Below are 17,281 nucleotides of genomic sequence, written 5' to 3'. Positions count from 1 at the left end.
AGTGTTAAATCAATTTTACAAATAATTTTGCAAAATTGAACGACACTCAGGAAACTTATTTTCGAGCTTATTTTTGGAATTTTGTGCATAAATTATAAAATTTTTTAAAAGTTTTTTTTAGGATAGTGGACAGTGAGGTGCAATGGAGTGCAGCAGTTAGAAGAAAAAGTGAAAAAAGTGCATGAAAAAATAATATTAGTGCAGAAGACACATAAAACTATTTATATAAAAAATTTGGACAAAAAAACAATGGTGAGAGCTTGTTGTGTTCCACAGTGTTCGTCGGGTGTGAAAGTCTCGGCATACTTTTTTCCCAAAGACGTCGAACAATCAGGGTCTTGGGCTAACGTAATTCAGTGTCCTGTCATACTTAAACTGACAAGCACTGAGAGACGTAAATACAGAGTGTGTTACAAGCACTTTGAAGAAACCTCCTTCCTGTGCTTCGTGAATGAATGAAACATGAAAATATAGAAGCAGAAGAATATCCAGCATCTGCTACACCGCTGAGATATGAAGACACTAATCATGAAGAACTGATTACGCCAAGTATAGATGTGGTTTACGAAGAAACAGCGTGGGATATTGATGGACACAACGAAGCTGGTCCAAGTACATCATCAGGACAGTTACAGCAGTGTTCAACCCCACAGAAGAGCCAAAATGTACTGCTGCGGGGCATGAAAAAGTGCCAATTGACCCCAACTGCAGCCAGATTGTACAGCGTTGCGAAGAAATTACTGAAACGCAACTCTTATGCAAACAGGAAGAGAGAAGATTTAAAGACACAACTGGAACGAGCAAGAGCTTTATCAGAATCTAGTCTGATAAATCGATTTGAAAATCTATCTGATACGTAGAAGATGTTCATCGAGATGCAGTTACGCACATCCAGATCCATGCCACAGGTGAGTAAAATTTTTAGATGTAGTTAATAACATATTATTTAAGTATCCAGTACTTACAGCCAACGAAATTTGCCAACAAAATGTTAAATAATATTATTGTTCACATGGGTCAACATGATGTGATGCACAGACAGTAAGAAAGGTAATGTTTACAATTGCAATATCTTTTTGCACGCTGTTCCACATGCATGAAGTTGCATGAAGTGTCTGAGAAATTCTATATATTTTCTGAACAAAATTCGAGATGGTACTTCAAAAAGTGTCCGATTTTGCATGGAATGACCCTATAATTAACTGGTTTTATGTTTGGATATGTGGCTGTATAATATATTTGACCTTTATTTATTGTTGCTATGTAATATATGCTGTATTTTCATTGCGTTATTTAATTGTAACTTATTTATAACTTTATGAAATATGTTTTCAGGGAAGGCGCTACACGACGTATGAGAAGAATATTTTGGCCTTAGCACTTCTGAAGCAGTCACCAAAATCGTACAAGCTGCTGAGAAAGCTGTGTAATTTACCCAGCGAAACAACACTTAAGAAGATGCTAAGGAAAATTCCAGTCGAGACTGGAGTATCACAAGTTGTGATGGAGCATCTTCACCGTCAAGCGGATACCATGAGTGCTCAAGACAAATTATGTATATTGATGTGGGATGAAATGTCTTTGAAGCCTCATGTGGACTACAATGCAAACACTAACAAGATCATTGGGTTCGAAGACTGGGGCACAAGAAGAACATCAAGATTTGCCGATCATGCCCTTGTCTTCATGTTAAGAGGACTGTACAGTGGATGGAAAATGCCCATTTCTTACAATTATTGCGAAGGGCAAACAAAGACACCGCAATTAATACAGTGCATCAAGAACATAATGAAAGCACTGAAGGAAACTGGGATACAAGTTGTTGCCACTGTATGTGACCAAGGATCATCGAATGTTGCTGCCATCAAGACCTTACAGGCAGACACACGGGCGAAAGAATTGAGACAAGAAGAAGAGCACCGTATGTATACATTTTATTAAGTTTTCTGTATAATTTGAAAAATATAATATTGAGACTCAATGCAATCATTTTGTACTTATAGGTGACATAATTGAAATAGATGGTATCCAATTAATACCATTTTATGATCCACCGCACCTGATCAAAGGAGTCCGAAACAATTTATTAAATAAGGATCTGGAAATAAATGTGACGCCAGGAAGAAAAGAATGCGAAAGGCAATTCGCATCATGGAGGACCATTGAGCAGGCGTATTATATGGACATCGCTAGCTACGTGGTACGCCCCATGATGAAGAAGCTGACGAATGAACATGTCGTACCTCAGAGGATAAAGAAACTGAAAGTGAAGTACGCATCACAAGTGTTCAGCGAAACAGTGGCGTCACATATAGGATTTCTTAGCCGCCACCAATGTAAGTAAAAGTTATATTTCACTATATGAATAATATGGACGTTCTGTTATGCTTGAATAACTAACAAAATATTTATTACTATAGGCGTTGTAGAAACAGACCATGGCTCATTGAAGATACAAAAGGAGGAAGGCCTCACGACAGCAGAAGTCCTTAACTTCTTCAACAAGCTGTTCGACTCCGTCAATGGACACACTGCAGCCTCAGAAGCTCCACTGAGGTCGGTCGTATCAGAAGCCAGTGGACATCAAGAATTTTGGTCCGAAGCAAGAAGGAGTTTAAAATGTATGCGGTATGTTCACCCAGTTACAAAAGTGCCAGTGTCTGGAGCACTATGCCTCAAGAATTGGGTGAATACTATCTCTTCATTTGAAATTTTATGGAGATTATTGAAGAGACAGGTATATGAAAATTTGAAGACAAGATACGTCAATCAAGATCCCTTGGAGAATATGTTTGGATGCATGCGATCTGTTGGATATCAGAACGTAAATACCACTCCGTATGGCCTCGAGATGGGATATAAAATTCTACTCATCAACAACATTACCTCCAGCCGAAGTGTTGGCTTCAACTGCGAAGATGTATGCAGTGGACACTTCCTGTTTACACTAAGGAAACTACTGACAGAAGAAGTAGAAGAAGAGACTGAGGTGTCCGAGGTAGTGGTGGAAGAAAAGGGGGCTGCGCCTCAAAATTCTGAAGATATAGCACAAGAAGAATATGAAGACATTAATAACAGTGCTATTTAAAAAAAAAATATTATGTGTTAGCCCACACAAAGAATGTGAGTTGTGCAGAGCATCACTTCGCATATTGAACGAAGATGCATCAATACAGAATGTATTTTAAAAAATTGATACTTTGCTGCACAAAACCATGCCTCATGTGTATTTTAGAAGTAAACTCCGAGAATACATGGAGAACATGTTGCATGGGGATACCAACTTTCCATCTATTGTATGTATGCAGCATGCACAACAATTGCAAAAAAGAATATTGACTGTGAAAGTCTCGCACTTTATTGGCAAGTGGTGCACCACAGTCAACAAGATTCTATGTGGGAAGGACGTCAGAAGACGACGAGACGCAGTACTTCAGCAAGCATTATTGAAACATAATAAGCTTGGAAAATCTGCACGGAAGAAAACTTAAGAAGACATCAAGGAAGGTCAGTGCTATTCAGTGTATTTTGATGTCATCTGTGTATATTTTGTATATTTATGTATATTTGTGATTTATATGTTTTTTTATTAAAGACGACCGAACTGATCGACAGCACCTGCGGGTCACCGGTTACATCGCGCCTCGCCGATCCCGCGAAATCCTCAGGTGGATCGAGTAGCTTGGGGCTCAGGTGGATCGAGTAGCTTGGGCTCGCGGCGGACGCGGGGACGAGGGTATACTGTATTATGTATTATTAAAATTACATTAAAATAAAAAATTGTTAAGTTAAACTTTGTTTATACAAAATTATTGTATCCTTATCCTTGTACTTCGAGTTTAAAGTAAGCGGTATACTAGGTATATCTATAGCTATATATCTTGTGACGTTGCAAGCCTGCGACGTCACTTCTCCGTTTGAGAAACGGTCAAATAACCGTATCGGGAGTGGACCGGACCGATCGTTAGTGATTACGATAACCACCCGCAATATTGAGCGCTCCTTAAGGAAGAGATTCAAATCGAAGATCGCTCCTAATGCCATCGGTTGCACGCGCCGAGAGTGGCTACTTTCAGGAACGTGCCTAGGGAGCGGCAAATACCGACAATACGCCCCGCATCGTAGGATCAGCCGACGACGAACTATTGGCCATAATCAAAAACATTCCGGATCCGGAGAAGTGGCAAGGGGCACCGCTGCACACGAGCTAATAAACTCGGAGGCGACGATCTGGGACGAAGGAGCCGCCACTGCAGGTCAGCAGCTTTTTGGTGGTCCCGCCGTCGTCTCACCCGGCTACAGACGGCTCCGGCAGGGTGGTGCGGAGGAGCGCCTCGGAGGATTAATCCTCCACGGTCGTCATAAGACGATCGGTATTTAGTGTTGGAAAGGTCGGGGCCCGACGACCTGTTCTGATAGTTCGATCCTGCGGCTAGTCGCAGTCGCGTTGCGGGTGCGCCCCTAGGGAATTTCGGTAGGGCGAAAGGAGTGAGGAGACCAAGAATCGATGCGTTCCATCGATGCGAATCCGCGGATCACTGTCGCGCTGGTTGTCGAGTAGACGAATCGTTTTCCGTAGATCCATCGTATTTCCGAGCTTCGAAATCCGTAGTACAACGGACACGCGACGCGGGTGGTTATTTCCGAGCGAGCGTAGGAACCGAAGGCAGAATTACCGGCCTGAAGTAGGAGGTCCGGCGAGCCTACGTCTACCACAGTAAGTCGATAAGTGATCCTCGGTCGTTATTTCGTGTTGGCTCGATATTTAGTGCGAGGACGAGGCGAGTGCGTATCGTTTGCGGCCACGTGGCCGCCCACCTGTAATTTATTATTTGACACCGAATAAATTCGTTCGAGCCATAATATTCTCGAGTTTATTTCCGACCTGCGAGACCCGTCCTGCCGCGAGGGCTGTCCCCGTACGAACACGAGACTTTGGTGTTCTTTAGTGTGGTACTCCCGAGTACCTGGCGCCAGAACAATCGTTCAGTTAGTGTTCCCTTCGAGTATTCTCGTCAATCACATTTGTCCCGAGAGGTCCGTGTCCGCGCGGCAGCGCACGGCCCGTCCTCAGCGACTGTAAATTCTCGGGGTTGACCGCTTTCGCCGGTCAGAAAGCCGAGCGAAAAGAGGCAACGTCACAATACATATATCAAAGTCTTCAGTTGACCACATTTATATTATTACGTTAGTTGTGTCTGATCCTGATTATTAATGTTGTAGCCATAGCGGTAAGGAATAAGTAGGATATGCTGAACACACAAATTTGTTTTGGATTAGGAACATGCGTACAGGAAGGTGAAGTATATAAAATAATTCAATTGATCGAATTACAGAATATGTAAACTCTCTCTCTCTCATCCTCTCTCTTACAAACGACTATAAGGTGCTCTGTCCTCTCTCGCTCGACAAGGCGTCCAGGTATTATCGCCGTACTCTCCTTGACGAGACGAGCGGCCAGGAATACTCTCAACCTCTCTCGCTCAAACGACTAAAAGGTACTCTGTCCTCTCTCGCTCGACAAGGCGTCCAGGTATTATCGCCGTACTCTCCTGCCGAGGTGCTACTGCTAACCAAGAGCGGCCGTGGTCCTTACCTCGTCCTCTCTCTCGGAATAGCAAATAGGCCGAGTCCCTCCGTGAACCCTCTATTTATATAAATTCGTTACTAACCGCGAACATGAAATCAACAGCGCTCCCCTTACGTCGCTACCTCACGTCGGTCGTCTACAAACTATGCTTCTAGAAGCTTTTAGAAGCTTGTCGATTCTGAATTTCTTCTAGAATATTCTATACATGCTACAATGTGTATTTTTTCAGATTTTTCGGATTATGGAAACATGTTTTAAAAAATTGAAAACCTCCAAAAATTTCAAGAAAATGCATGTTTTCTATTGAAGTGTTAGAGACTCCAGTTTTATAAAAATTCAGTACTTGGATATTATTGAAGCAACCGTTCTTAATTTTTTTATAATTTTTTAGAGATTGGGTAGTCGTTAACAAAACAAGTACATATATGTCGGAGGCTGATCGTTAGGATTCTCCATCGGACCCGCTAGGGCTTGACCGGAGACATTCTTTACCGGATCACTCATTGTCTTCGCACGCGCGGTCTTAAATAAACCGGGAAACAACGATCACCGTTAAACACTACAACCCTCGACCCGTAGCGCAACGGGGAGACACGTCAACGAGCCCACGAGGCTGGCAGAATCTCCTAACACGATCTCACGTCTGACTCTTTCGCTTCTACTCGCGACGACTCGCTGTCCACCGAACTCAAACGCTCTTTACTGTAGCGCAGCCAAAAACGTTCTGCCCCTCGTGGTCATGTTCAACAAGGCCCCAGCCCATTTTTTCCAGGGACCCTATTTCGCATCTCTCCCCGCGCCGCGCGCGAAGAGGGATGCAGGTAAACGGGAAACGTTTTATTGCCTTTTCGCTGGGCAATTACTAAGGTACGGTCAAGCATCTGACTCGCAGCCGTTCGACCGTAAACGCATAACCAAAATCTCCAAACCGTTATTTTTAAAACTAAACTTAGTCCTGCACGGACGTACAATTCCAAGAGATAACATAATTGTCTTTTACAATAAGCAAGCGTTACGCGTCTCTGTCAACGGGTTGCGTCGCTTCCGTCATGTCCCGACATATATATACGGCTGGGAATCTTCTGGCCCCGAATCGAATCCCGCATGTATAATCGTTTTGTTCGGTAAATACTTATTGCTTCGAGTTTTAATGAAAAGTTTAACCAAAAACATTTTTTAATTGTCTACATTTATTTTCAACTTAAACAATTGATGCAGTTCGCGCTGTCGACTTTCGCTGTCCACTTTTTGTAATTGAAAAAAAAGAAACACAATTTAAATTATGATTGCGAAGTGCAGAATGGTTTCGAGGTATTCGAAAATATCGCTACAGGTGGTCCCCTGTGTATCTATATCTTCGAGTAACTAATTACAAATTTTGTATCTATTATTCGTGATCCGAAATTTGTATCTAGGTTACAATATTAAGTTTCTCATAACTGTGCGTCTAGGAGAAAAATTAAGGGCAGATTCGGAATCAGCGCAAAAAACTCTATAAGAATCACTCAACAGTAATTGTTGAACAAATTTGGTGTTGGAGACTGTAAATTAAATGGGAAACTTTCTTCCAGCAGATCTATTAATGGGTCTATTAACTTTTTTCCGTGTAACATTTTGTTTATTTTCTCGTTTCTTTGTTATAATAAATGGAAGCTTATGTTAATTTGTTGTTCTGCATTCTTTAATAAGCCCCTTTTAATTTCCCATCAGTTTTAACTCCATAAAGTAATAGTTTTCTGTAAAATCCGTATCAATGCCTCCGGATCGGAAACTTTCTGCCAGGGGTTGTATTAATTCGAGTAACTGTAACTTTTATAATGTTGGACTATACGATTTGGACTTTTCGTGAGAAGTTGGAGAAATTAGTTTACTGCATGATGTGAAAAGATATTTTTCCAGAAATTGCAGTTGGTCGGAATTGTAGAGAAAATAGGTACTAAAAGTCGCATTTCACAACTTTTTTATGTGGGCCTATATTGAAAATTTAAGATAGTTATAATAATTAACCCTTCGCAGCTGCTTTAAGTTCGGAGCTGCTTTAACTCGAAAATGAAACATCTCATTCTAGGTAGAATAATTTCGTTCTATACGATTCTTTTCATTTGATGCATATGAAATTGATTGTAATACCTCATACAATAATTAAAGGTTTAGTAATTGATTAGATACCAACATGTTTAACAATGTAAACAATATTTTGAATAATGGGACAGTAATTTTTAGTGGTGATTTCGAGTCACCACTGGAGTGCTAAGGATTAAAGATGGTAGAAATTGCAGGATATTACAACAATGACAAATATTATAAAGCAGATCGCTAACGTTACCGTTATCGCGTCAGAAGGAATAGCTGCAAGCTGCAAGTACAATTGTATAGAATTTCGGGGAAAACTTGGAAGAGAGGGAGGGTTGCCGGAGGATTAATTATGGCGTGGAAGAACCGACGCGACGACGCTGCCCGTAAGGATAATCACGGTCGCTTAGAGTGGCCGGACTATGACAGGGTAAGACGTGGTTTCCCTCGGGTCTCAAATATCCATCGGGCCTTAATTTGTCCGGGCTGTTTGTCTCTGGATCAAGCCGGTTCGTCGAGGTCCTGGTACTGTACTTTGGAAATGAAATGGATGATTATGTGAAAATTTGCTTGTCAAACGAACATTCCGGGAAAAGGTTCAGGTAATTTCGTGCAGGAGTTTCATTGTGGGGAAACACAGCGCGCGCAATAAACAGAGTTCGAAAATCCAGAGTTGTTTTGGTAACTACCCAGGATTTATTGGCCCTCGCGACGGTCAAAGCAATTGCCCAGTTTTATTGACGTTTTATTACTTCGTCGCGTCTCCTGGTATAAAGCAGCGAAAGCAATTTAGATATCGTGAAACGGTTCGAATTTCTTTTATTGCTGTTCTTGGAAATTCTGAAATTGTCAACAAATATACACGATACGTGTCATAAAATGGTGCGAAAGGCAAATCTCCGTGCTGCTATACTTTACAAAGGATATACGAACTTTCTGCAGGACTACGGTTCTTTACGACGGAACAGTTATACATACTTGGAAGGCATTCAAAACTAAAATTCTAAAAAATATACGAATTAACTATTTAAGAAACTGTAGTATTATCAGAAATACAACTATTACATATTTCAGATAAAATTTAAAATGTATCTTAAACACCTGGGTACTTTGGTTCATCTTTCTTCTACAAGATTATTTACGAACGTTTAAAATAAACTCTATTATATCTCTGTCAGTTATGTACATATGAAAAAACTCTTCAAACAAAAGTTGTAGTACATAATAAGGAGGTGAATATAGCATCAGAGAACAAAATTTTTTCAAGGTCATTTTTTCAAGTTTTCAAGATCATGGATGTTTTTTCTATTAACAACTGGTTATGCTATATATGGATTCTTACAGAGAAAAAAAAGACAAGTTCAACGATATATTACAACGTATATTTATGTCAAGATTTAAGAAAAAAAATTTCAAATTCGTTGAGCGCCGGTTTCCCATGATCCAATCGGCCCCAAATTTTTTCCAGATCATTTTCTCAACAGTTGTCACAATCCTGGGGGGTACCCTGGAAAAAATTCTTTGGTCAAAAAATAAGGTCCACCCTAATGTATATACATAAAATCGGCAATTTTATGTTTTCCGATTTGTTTAAAAATCAATTTTGCAACCAAAAATTTTGAAAAAAATCTCAGTAGTGTATGCTATTCGGTAGAATATTCATGAATTTTTTCATAATTTTCTGTTGAACATGACGTGACTAAAAACAAATTTGGTTGCATACTTCTGACCATCTTTTCCGGCTATACCTTAAGGGTGTGGGTCCCCAGTTGACCTTGACAACTTTTCGATGGTCACGCCAAAAACGAAAGAGCGGCCGCTAGTAGAACCTAAGTAATAACATTTTCGTCCAGTAGGGGAGCTGGGTACATTGTCTGCCGTCACTGCATCAGTAAATGTTGCCGGTAAGTCAGGAGCAAGCGTGACGTCACACAGTGTCGGTGTGCTCGAGTGAGAGTGTGTGGTACACCCTCAGCCCTCGGGCAGCGTATATGTGTGCCTAGCCGGATCGCAAGGGTTCGGTTTTAGTATAATCACGTCTCGCTAATGCACATTTGGAACCCTTACGTAGTCACAATCGCTAGATAAAAGATCAATCTACTGCGCATGCTGTCTAAGATGGCCTACTTTTGCGTCTTTCAGACATAATTTTAATTATTCGGCAGCAAGATGTCTGTACCGCGCGGCGCACTCACACACTCGTCACTCGGGCAGCGTGTACGTGTGCCTAGGCGGATCGCAAGGGTCCGGTTCTAGTAAAAGTACGTCTCGCTAATGCACATTTGGAGCCCCTACGTAGTCTCAATCGCTAGATAAAAGATTAATCTACTGCGCATGCTGTCTAAGATGGCCTACTTTTACGTTTTCGAGGCATAATTTTAATTATTCGGCAGCAAGATGTCTGTTCGGGAGGCTCTGCAAGCAGGCTTGACTTTGACCAGCCATACCGCGCGGCGCACTCACACAGTAACCGCTCGGGCAGCGTGTACGTGTGTCTAGGCGGATCGCCAGGTTTCGGGAAGCTTCAAATCATTTTTCGTTCTTCGCCGCCTCCTGCACTAGGTATACTATATCTATATCTATACCATGTAATACCTTCCTATACCTGGTATATCATAGAGCACTATAAGGGTCGTTACGGGGAGCGAGACGCGCGGAAAGCACGAACACTGGTTGAACAATGCTGGCGTTGCCGACAACTGCTGCAAACCATTTCTCGTCCTCCGCTGCATCCTCCGCCGTATCTTCCGCCGCATTATAAATTGTTATTATTATTCTATACATTATAAAAATTCAAGCAATTATTTTAACAATTAATTATTAGATTGGAACGAAAGTTCGTAGCGTTTTTAAATAAAAATTCAAAGATGAAATTAAGATATTTATGTATTCATAGGATCATTGAATAACAAATACATTATAAAAATGGATTTATTTATTAATAGTATATTTAAATATATATATATATATACATATATATATATATATACATATATATATATATATATATATATATATATGTATATATATATATATATATACATATATATATATATATATATATATATATATATATATATATATATATATATATATATATATATGGTTTGTACGCGCGCCGGCGAATCTCCGGGGAATGCAAAGTGCACATTTTATAATTTATAATTTATTATAATTTATTGTAAAAGTAAAAATTATACGGGCCGCCTCTTCGGCCTCCGTCGCGCCGCGCGCTGCCCCGCGTCCTATCAACCCTTTGAAGACTTCCTTCAGTGCCTGTCTCCTTAGTATTTTCTGCAACATATAATAAAAATTAATGATAATGAAAATAACATAGGATACCTAGTTGGGACCTGGGATTGAACACTGTTATGATATCGGTTCCGGTTCTCGAAACAGTTATGAAGAATCTAAATGGTGTTGTAACTGTTACGAGTATATCGGTTCTGGCTTACATATGTAAATATCGATTACGGTAACGGTTTTGGAGAACCGATATTATTTCGGTTTTATAATTGTTAATTTTCGGTTCTGGATGTCGATTCCCGATTTCGGTTCTGTATTCTGTATTGTGTTCGGCCTTATACATATGTATATTCATTATTCAAGTAGTTCTTTATTGTTATTCATAATTTAATAATTTTTAAATTAGTAAATTTTTATAATTTGTCTCTACATGCATTATTTGAATTATCATCTGAATAACAATGTATTGTTGAAACAATAGTTTAAAGAAATCAATTTTCATAATGTATAGTTTGTTTCTATATTCATTGTTTAAATTACCATTTCCATAATAATGTTTATTTAAACAATTGTTTTAACAACAAATTATTATTGGAATAATAATTCAATTAATGCATGTAGAGACAAATTATAAAAATTTATTCATTTAAAAATTGTTTAAATTATGAATAACAATAAAGAACTACTTGAATAATGAATATATAAGGCCGAACACAATACATAATACAGACCGGAAACCAGAACCGACATCCAGAACCGAAATTTAACAATTATAAAACCGAAATAATATCGGTTCTCCAAAACCGTTACCGTAATCGATATTTACATATGTAAGCCAGAACCGATATACTCGTAACAGTTACAACACCATTTAGATTCTTCATAACTGTTTCGAGAACCGGAACCGATATCATAACAGTGTTCAATCCCAGGTCCCAACTAGGTATCCTATGTTATTTTCATTATCATTAATTTTTATTATATGTTGCAGAAAATACTAAGGAGACAGGCACTGAAGGAAGTCTTCAAAGGGTTGATAGGACGCGGGGCAGCGCGCGGCGCGACGGAGGCCGAAGAGGCGGCCCGTATAATTTTTACTTTTACAATAAATTATAATAAATTATAAATTATAAAATGTGCACTTTGCATTCCCCGGAGATTCGCCGGCGCGCGTACAAACCATATATATATATATATATATATATATATATATATATATATATATATATATATATATATATATATATATATATATTTAAATATACTATTAATAAATAAATCAATTTTTATAATGTATTTGTTATTCAATGATCCTATGAATACATAAATATCTTAATTTCATCTTTGAATTTTTATTTAAAAACGCTACGAACTTTCGTTCCAATCTAATAATTAATTGTTAAAATAATTGCTTGAATTTTTATAATGTATAGAATAATAATAACAATTTATAATGCGGCGGAAGATACGGCGGAGGATGCAGCGGAGGACGAGAAATGGTTTGCAGCAGTTGTCGGCAACGCCAGCATTGTTCAACCAGTGTTCGTGCTTCCCGCGCGTCTCGCTCCCCGTAACGACCCTTATAGTGCTCTATGATATACCAGGTATAGGAAGGTATTACATGGCATAGATATAGATATATTATACCTAGTGCAGGAGGCGGCGAAGAACGAAAAATGATTTGAAGCTTCCCGAAACCTGGCGATCCGCCTAGACACACGTACACGCTGCCCGAGCGGTTACTGTGTGAGTGCGCCGCGCGGTATGGCTGGTCAAAGTCAAGCCTGCTTGCAGAGCCTCCCGAACAGACATCTTGCTGCCGAATAATTAAAATTATGCCTCGAAAACGTAAAAGTAGGCCATCTTAGACAGCATGCGCAGTAGATTGATCTTTTATCTAGCGATTGAGACTACTTAGGGGCTCCAAATGTGCATTAGCGAGACGTACTTTTACTAGAACCGGACCCTTGCGATCCGCCTAGGCACACGTACACGCTGCCCGAGTGACGAGTGTGTGAGTGCGCCGCGCGGTACAGCATCTTACTGCCGAATAATTAAAATTATGCCTCGGAAACGCAAAAGTTGGCCATCTTAGACACCATACGCATTAGATTGATCTTTTATCTAGCGATTGAGACTACGTAGTGGTTCCAAATGTGTATAATAGAGAAATGGTTTGTCAGTTACACACTGACGCTGCATCATCGTGAGCCGTATAGTGACGTCACGTTTACGTATGAAGCCTAACTTACCGGGAACATGCTTTTTCTCGTCCACTGTTTTACCGATACAGCAGAAACAGATATTAGCGCCCCGTAGCGAAAAATGCCGGACCTATACTAGTATCCCACCCTCCGTTTAGGGGTATGTTTCCGTACTTTACAAAGTGTGTGTTTGAACACGTATGGTTTAACATAATAAACGTTGCATTGGCATTGTATGTGACCCCGCAACTTCTGTTGCTGTATGATTTTTCTATAAGAACCCTAAATTTCTCGATATTTAAGAAAATGTATGTGTCTTGACAGTGGCAGCACTGTCGCGCCGCCCAATTTTTGTCGAACTCCGCTACATGCTGCCGAATAATGAAAATTACGCCTCGAAAACGCAAAAGTAGGCCATTTTAGACAGCAACGGCAATTGGTGGGTCTTTTATCTATCGATTGTGACTACGTAGGGGCTCCAAATGTGGATTAGCGGAACTACGAAACCCTTGCAATCCTCGTGTACATATACAGTGTCTAGCGGTGTGTTAGGGTGCCACCACACTCTCGCTCAAGCCGGACCCACACCCTTAAGAATCAACGAAAACATTATTTAAAAAATACAAAATATATTTCTGTTTACATCGTTAAAACCGATTTTTCAAAAAAATTAGGCCTTTTTTCTCTTCAATATCTCTTTTAGATCAAAAGTTATAGCAAAATGTGCGTCGCGCTGCGTGCTGTGCCCGAGATTCAAATGCGCGCCGTCTCCAGATTCCGACTTTTCGCCTCATGCTTCCGAAACTTCGGCAACGTGAAAATCGAAGGAACGCGTCGGCGTCGATCAGTCGAGCAGGTAGTCACACGGACATGGTAGATGTACGCTTGTTTGTGTAGCGCGCGTGCAATCGAGCAGGCACTCACACGGGCAGAGTAGAAGTACGTTCGTGTGTAGCGCGTGCGCAGCAGAAGCAACGGCGAGGACGGTAAGTCCACGGTCCGTCAGAGTGGGGGGTCCTGTGCCGGAGGGGAAACGTCCTCGCGTCCTCGATTCTGGCATCACTGGGCCAGGGCCCTGATGCCTTGAGGCAGTTATATTGGCGGGAATGTACCGGTGTTATTAGCGGGACGACTGATGGACGATAGACGTGACGCGGAACGTTAATATTTTATTATACAATGGCAGTTAATAGTGAGGAAAGACTTTTTAAAAGTCTGTGGGGTGCTCAAGCTACCCGATTTCATCGAAACAGTTACGTTACTGAGGCTGAAAGTGCCGCGCATGCGCGAGTTACGGTGGGTTCAATCGGAACACTGTGTCTCAGTCCCTATCGCGCACGCGCAACGTGTCTCCCATTCGGCCCACTCTATTCTCGTCGCGCAGTCGCGCAACGTATCACATATTGCTCTGGTCATCAGTGAGGGTGTACTTGTATTCCCCTCGATTCCTTGTCGATTACCCCTGTCTGGATAAACATTGTAAACACCGCACGGCGCTCAAACGCACATTGACGCACACTGAGCCAGTGTCGCCAGATGAGGTGAGTCACGGTGAAATGATGTACCCTCTCTCTGATGACCAGGGCAATATGTGACACGTTGCGCGTGCGCGATGGGGACGCAACAATGACATGACATTTCGCAGGTTTTATGTTATTGCCGCGTAAAATTCACCCATTTACTTATTTCACATACTATGTAATTATTGATCCCTTTATGTCTATGTTGTGAGTTGTATTTCTTTAAAATGTAACGTTACAAATAAAACATAATTTGTCAATTTATCGTGTAGAAGAAAAATGAGTGAATTTATTATCCCAGTCTCTTTTATGCAACTATTTTTGAGGAGCGTATGAGAGTTAACAGTGTTAAAATATATTATGATTTATTGATTTTACTGAAATGTAACTCATTGTCAGTACTACATACATACAGATTTAAGATTTTTTTCAATTGTACATATAGTAATTAGTAAGCATTCATACTTCGCTTCACGACTGAAACTCCCACATGTTACAATTAATTTTATTTATAATAAAGAATGTTTACAGTCTCTATTTATAACGACCCACATGATTCATATGTACATAATAGGTACGATACGATACGCGGCAATAACCTAAAACCTGCGAAATGTCAGTCGTTGTTGCGTCTCCATCGCGCACGCGCAACGTGTCACATATTACTCTGGTCATCAGAGAGGGGGTACCTTGTATTCCCCTCGAGTGACGGTTCGATCACTTTCTGGCGATACTGCACTGAGCCACTGAGCTCCTTCGGTGCGAAGCGGGTCAGTGGAGTGGGGATGAGTCAGAGTGGGGACGCGTAGTGGAGTAGGGAGCGCTATCGCGCGGCTGGCGATCGCTGAACGCGCTGACGTAGGTTTCGCGGGGAGGTGAACAGGTAAATATTTAATTGTTATTTCTCCGAAACGGATAGACTTTTTAAAAAATTTTTTTTTGAATAATGCATTATCATCCAGTTCTGAGCTATGTTTAAAATTTCAAGCCTCTAGCTCATCGGGAAGATAGTTTAAAATCAATTGCAGAATTTGCAAACACGTAAACAAGAAAGCGAGCTAATAAAAACGTCGTGAAAATGAGTGGATTTAAACTATTGAGTTCTAGTGCTAATATTGATTTAGGTAATACTAAATAAATAGGAAACACTGTGAGTTATGGATTATACATAGTATACGCACAAAGTTTATTTGCATTTTTATCTATTGTTACATCTGTGAATTTCACTCTTATTTTCATGACGGAACGAATTTAAAACGATTATGCTTTGATTTTGCTAATCAATCACTGTACAACGATCGTGCGAGTTATAAATAATCGCGTTAACACACAATAGACTCAGTGAAATTGATTAGAGAAACATTCAATCTTAAAACGCAATCTGATAGCAACGTCGCGACGAATAAAATTTAACCGATCAAATGGCAACACGTGATTAATGACTACAATATAATGGTAACGACAGAACACGCCTACGCGCTCATGTATATACGACATAAATTCGCGCAAACCGTCAGTAAAGACTACGATAACTCATGGCCGAGTAATTAACTCGCAACTTTTGCGTCGCACCAGAACGCAGCACATTAACCAACACAACTCGATGACTATAAAATATACGACGAATTACATCTCAATTTACATGCGCCATTGAAACATTCTTAAATTTAAAGGAGGAAGCAATCATTCAAGTCTTATAAATTCTGCCAATTATATTAACTATGGATGTTTTAAATCGTCTTATTAATTCGAGAAATAGAATAATTAATCCCGTTTTTATTAGATACTGTGAAGTGATATCTTTCTGTTTGCGTTGTAAGATGTACTTTTATATTTTTACTTCAAAATTTCACATAAATCAACATTATTCATGCAATTTTTAAACATTGGAATTTTCTGGAAGATAAAAAGAACTCGACGGCACGTTATTTTGTGTCCCACAACGCAGTATCCAATAGATGTTTGATTGTGTTAAGTTATAAAATATTTATGTAACTGAATAATGCAGAAAAAAATACGAACGCTTCCTTCCTCCTTCAAATCAAATAATTCTTACTGAATGGCACAGCTTTCGCTTTCAATAATTTAAGAGGAACATTCAACAGGGATTACAATCACAGAATAGAAAATATAAAACTTCTAAAACCTCATAATATGCGATTTTCATAATTTCTAAAACCTAAATTGAATATACAGAGTGTTCGTTGATTCGAAACCATCGCATATTCTATTTTTACTTGAATGTCCATTTAAAAAGAAATCTTTTCAATCATATCGATTTAATTTTTCGCGAGCAGGAAGCTGAAATTAAATTACAGTGTTCGAACGTATGCATCGCATTAAAGGAATTTTGTTTAAAGGAAGCAACCCAGTATTTGATTTTTAAGCAGAAGTTAGTCGATTAATGAAAAAGAAGTTGTTTATAGAAGTAATTCCCTCCCCCCCTGTTTAACTTCCTCTTATAAATTACACCTTAAGAATATAAATTCGGATAAGCCCACGCAGTCCATTAGTCAATATTAATCAATATATGTATATCAAAAGCGTGATTTAATTCGCATATCATTTATAGGACACCTTTCTATCTCGGGTGACTAGATAATGTCGCAATTTCACGTTGTGTACAAACAAATTACATATACAGGGTG

General features: G+C 39.7%; 1 protein-coding gene across 2 annotated transcripts in view; it reads right to left on the bottom strand.

Moving 5' to 3' along the window:
* Axed (BTB/POZ domain-containing protein axundead) overlaps nucleotides 1-17,281 on the bottom strand; it is a 315,604-nt gene that overhangs the window by 9,051 nt on the left and 289,272 nt on the right. Inside the window, exon 8 of one of the 2 annotated variants that reach the window (XM_076445230.1) lies at nucleotides 1,765-9,170. The exons of the other annotated variant lie outside the window; for it this stretch is intronic. The gene's annotated coding sequence lies outside the window, so the exon portion shown is untranslated. Of the gene's footprint in view, nucleotides 1-1,764; nucleotides 9,171-17,281 lie in introns of those variants that run through there. 2 annotated transcript variants of the gene reach the window in all.

Source organism: Lasioglossum baleicum, chromosome 2 (assembly GCF_051020765.1).
Source record: "Lasioglossum baleicum chromosome 2, iyLasBale1, whole genome shotgun sequence".
NCBI lineage: Eukaryota > Metazoa > Arthropoda > Insecta > Hymenoptera > Halictidae > Lasioglossum > Lasioglossum baleicum.
Note: the sequence above shows the minus strand (reverse complement) of the source record. Positions and strands in the feature narration are given on the sequence as shown.